Raw genomic sequence first — 5,000 nt, forward strand, 5'->3', positions numbered from 1 at the left:
ACTGCTCCCTAACACCGCTATGTTGCAAGGCAGCTCACTGCTCGGGGTAAGTGTGTGCTTCACCTCACTGTGTGTTCACTGTGTGCTCTGTGTGTTCACTAACTCATGGATGGGATAAATGCAGAGACCAAATTCCTTGTATACGCAAGTATACTTGGCCTAGAAATCTGATTTACATTTACATTACAAAATATCAGGAGGAATAGTTCTCGACAGGAGCAGTTTTGAAGTCTTCCAAGTCTGTCTGTCTATCAGTGTGATGATTATAAGGGAGACATGACACGTTGGGACGCGCCCTTGTTCGGACATTTTTTCTCCCCCATTCTGGAGTCGTTTACTCTGAGGAGGATGTGAGTCTGTCTTCCCTGGTTTTTTCCTTTTTTCTTTTCGCTTCATGGCATTTGGCTACAGAACACAGCTGCTGCTCCCCTTCTGCCAAAGCCAACAGCTATAACCTTCTTCCAACATCTGCCCCTTCTGCTGTGCTGATCAACAAGCCTTTCTCTTACACACACACACACACACACACACATATACACACGCACACACACACACACACATACACACACACACACACACACACTCACACACACACACACACACACACACTCTTTCCTCATCTCTTTCTGTCGGCCTGTTTCTCTGTCTCCTCTGTCATCAGACAAAGACTGTGCTTGAGTGTGTGTGTGTGTGTGTGTGTGTGTGTGTGTGTGTGTGTTACTGCACATCTCTATCCCCTTCATTTTGTATGTCTGTAACTATGTATGAACTCATCCTGTCTGGCCTTTGTGCTTGGGCACACACACACACACACACACACACACACATGCATCTGCATGACACAACTGTCATCCCAATTGGTCGGCCTGCCCAGTCACATGGCTGCTGTGTCACAGGGCTGCAGGCCGTGTTTACAAACAGCGCTGGGAGTGCAGGGGGAGGTGTGTGTGTGTGTGTGTGGAGGAGGACCGTAGGGGTGGGACTGAGAGAGAGAGAGAGAGAGAGTACTAGTATCGCTTGGCTGACTCAACCTCAAGCAGCAGCATACTGCTCTCTGGTCGCAGACCAGCCGGATCCTCCTGCACTGATTTCCGATGCGGGTGAGTGGGGCAAAGAAAGAAAAAAATAATCAATCACTTCTATGTTTCTGTGTGTGTGTGTGTGTGTGTGTGTGTGTGTCTGTGTGTGTGTGTGTGTGTGTGAGATGAGATGGTCATTTTGCTGCTGTTGTGTTTGACATAGTGTAAGTTCTAAACCGGGTGGTCCTCGTTGTGTTTTAGATCGCTAAGTTACGTGTTCAAGAATCAGTGCATTGTATGTGTGTGTGTTTGTGTGTGTGTTTGTGTGTGTGTGTGTGTGTGTGTGTGTGTGTGTGTGTTTATTGTACATGAGGCTGTCTAGCAGTACATCATGTCTACCTTTGCGAGGCTGCTCACGCCGGTATGATTGATGGCAGTGTTGCAGACGAGCCGTTATGAGGGATCAGCAGTACAGCAGGCTGCGTCTTGCCGTGACCCTCTCTCTCCGCACTGTCCATCTGACCTAGCCAGAGACTGGGGGTGCTGGGGTTGCTTAAAGGTGTTCGGTGATGGCTGTGTTGACTTTGCTCCTGGTGGGAAGAGAATGCTAGTGTTGAAATTCAGGGAAGGGCCAGTGGGATGTGTTGTGATAGTACTGGAGCTCAGTGGATTCGTCTGGGTGGAATTCAACTGGATATTTGTGCCATGTTGTGACAATGCAGTATCAGTGAAAGTTACATTGGAGAAAATAAACTTTCGAGCTATGGTTGACTGACAATCTTTTCAATTAACACTGTTGTTGGATAAAATAATGGTAGTATATCTCTTGGATATGGATATGGGTGTTGGTATGCCTGACCTGAGTTAGTGACCTTTGAACTCATAGGACTTTTTTATCAGGGACAAATGCATCACGTCAGCTTTCTATATCTGGCAGCTTTTTGTGTATCACTTACTTAGGCCTACTGTATGCCTACCAATCTAACTGCAGGTGATAGCATGTAATGAGGGCATTATAGTCATCATGGCTACATCAGATTGTGTAGAGTGTGGTATTACTCGGGCACTGTGTTGAAATTCCGGGCAACCAAAAAATGAGCCTAAGCTAGGCACAATGAGGCATTCACTTGCCCAGTGGTCTAGCTAATGAGTTTATTATTGGGCCAGTTCTTTGTGTGCCCCTCTATACCCAAGCCATGCTGTTGGAGGGCAAATCACATGACTGCATGTGGGCCCACAGTATTCTAAACAGGAAGTGAAAAACACTCGCTTGGCGAGGAATAGGATGCATGGACACAGTTTACGAGTGTACTTTGCCCTTTAGTCTGTCTGCATGCTTTGATTTCTGTCATAAATGCCAGTAACAATGACTTGGCAGTGTGATGTTACTATAACAAATCAGTCTTTGAAACGTATGATAGCATTCATAGTCTGCCATGTTGGCCTTTTTGTTGGAGTCTTGCTCTGACTTTACACGAGTAGTAGCCTACATATATACGAGCTTGTGTATCACTGATCTCACCCAAATCCTTTACTCTAAGTAGCCTATGTAATGAAGACTGAGAGACTGTAGATTTATATATATAAGGCAGTTCTTTGCTGAAGACCAGTTGTTTCTCCTGAAGTAACAGGCACAGCCTTACATTACTGACTGAAATAAAGTGAGGTAAATGAGATATGCCCTGTTTGCTACACTGATAGATGTTTGCTACACTGATAGATACCCTAGGCAAACAGTGAGTCTGTTCCATGCTGATATTGCACATCTCAGTGGGCATTGTGTACTTTTGAACATGTTAAGGCACCCTTGCTTGTATACATACAGTGCCCTCAACATGTATTGACACCCTGGGTAAAGATAAGTTAATAATATTTTCATGTTTTATCTCAGTTTCACAATGGAAACTATGATGACAAATCCAACCTTTAAGGGGAGCAAATTTATTCAAACAGGGAATAAAATCTTTATTAGGGAATAAATATATATATATTTTTTATATAAAAATGTCATCAACAAAATGTAACTGATACTAACGTATACTTAACATATTAAATTTCACATCTTTAAAGTGATCAGAGTGCTTATGTACCTTCAAGTAGTAATCCATGATTTCCTGTTTAAGTAAGGTATACAAATGAAGTCACACTAAGGTCAAACACCCTAGTCGTTCTTCAACATGAAAAAGACTAGCCTACACAACTCAACTAAGGGGAATGTGCAATGACCCATATGTAAAACAATATTTGAGAAGTTCTGCCTGAAAAAATCTTGTTTTTCTTGTTCATATGCACAGTGATGAGAATGGTAAGAGAGGCACAAATCCCCAAGGATCACTGTAGTAGAGATACTGATACTTAAGTAGCAGCTTAATCTTGGTCACCAAGTCTAAAAACATCATTGGAAGTGACCTCCATGCTAACAGCTTGTTTTAAAAGACATGTCAGGAAAAAGCCTTTCTTATAAACTACCATTATAAATGGCTGGAGTTGCTAAAAATGCTACTGGAACTGGTCTTGATTTGTATTTGTGTCAGATGAAAAGAAAATGTGTGTTTTGCCAAATATCATTCAAGATGAGTTTGAATGACTACGCTGCCTTATGCCTAAGTATAATATGGTAGACAGTATGTGATGTTCTGGGCCTGTTTTTTATCCTGCGGTCAATGTGGTCCACAGCAAATATCCAGATCGATGTAAAACATGTTTTCATTGTTTTCATTGTGAAATGAATATAAAACACCAAAAGATTAATTGTAATACCCCTGACTGCAGATAACTGTACACAACATTAGAAATTCTTCTTAATTTAATGCAGCTAAAAAAACAATTGTTTGAAGTATAGGAAGTTTACTTCAGAAGTTTGAAGTATCTATCTATCTATCTATCTATCTATCTAAACGAACTTCATAAGTGACATACGTGGGCAGCCTTTCTGTCTGAGCAGATCTCTTTCCTCACGTGGCCATTAGATTTGCCAGAACAGCTAGAACATGTTACAATTCTCCTTGCCCTTGGTCTGACTCTGACTCTGTCGGCTGTTCACGGCAGATTTGCCCAAAATGTTGCCCTTGTATCATCCGCCTGTGCTATCAGCTGATCCTCCTCAGCAGTGAGAATCACCAGGGACTCCTGTAGAAGGAACATGCTAATCATTAGACAACCCTCCCTCCTCTCTTCCTCTCCTCCTCCTCTCCGGCCAAACCAGCTCTGCGCTTATCCCTCGTCGCCTTAGGATGCAGGCAATTTCATTTAGGGGGAAAAAAAAGCAATGTGTGGTGTGCCCTGATGCGTTTGGATGGCTTTGCATGTTTTAGATGCATTTTTAATTCACTTGCTGTTTGTGTTTTCGCATCCTCTGGTGAGTCGCGAAGCGATTTGTTTGTATCCGAGGAGAGCGCAAGTATTTTTGGTTGTATTCGTGCGGCAGCGCCGTGTGGTGTCATGTGATCGTGCGCTCAGGCTGGGCCGCCAGGCTGCTGACGGGCAGGCATGTTGCTTGACACAGATTCGTTAGGGGGAATGACATCAGCCCAGTGTCCTGTTTGGAGATCTTATCTGTCAAACGGACTAATTCTGAAGATGCAGGACATGCTAATCTCCTTATAAACAGCTGCAAAAACAGAAGCGACAGTACGTACTCACACAAACACACACACACACATTGACACACACACACACACATTGACACACAAACACACACACACACACATTGAAACACAAACACACACACACATTCTCCCGCCACACCACAAAGATCACTTACATAAACAGAGAGGCAGGCACACACACAAACACACAAAAAACAATCCCAAAGGCTAGCTACATTTCCAATGGGACCTCAGCATCTATTGATTTAAGGTGGCCAAAAGGATTCAACAGGATTCAATCAAAGCTGCACCACTGGTGTCGCACAGTCAAATGTACTGACCATGGATGACACTGAAAGCCATTCTGTGCCGCTAAATCAATAGTCTTTTTACA

General features: G+C 43.3%; 1 protein-coding gene across 6 annotated transcripts in view; it reads left to right on the forward strand.

Annotated features, from left to right (window-relative positions):
• The window catches only part of rasgrp3 (RAS guanyl releasing protein 3 (calcium and DAG-regulated)), a 36,365-nt gene that overhangs the window by 9,666 nt on the left and 21,699 nt on the right, over positions 1 to 5,000 (forward strand). For 2 of the 6 annotated variants that reach the window (XM_048269042.1, XM_048269045.1), the window contains exon 1: positions 991 to 1,100. The exons of the other annotated variants lie outside the window; for them this stretch is intronic. The gene's annotated coding sequence lies outside the window, so the exon portion shown is untranslated. Of the gene's footprint in view, positions 1 to 990; positions 1,101 to 5,000 lie in introns of those variants that run through there. 6 annotated transcript variants of the gene reach the window in all.

The sequence above is a fragment of the Alosa alosa genome, chromosome 18 (assembly GCF_017589495.1).
Source record: "Alosa alosa isolate M-15738 ecotype Scorff River chromosome 18, AALO_Geno_1.1, whole genome shotgun sequence".
NCBI lineage: Eukaryota > Metazoa > Chordata > Actinopteri > Clupeiformes > Clupeidae > Alosa > Alosa alosa.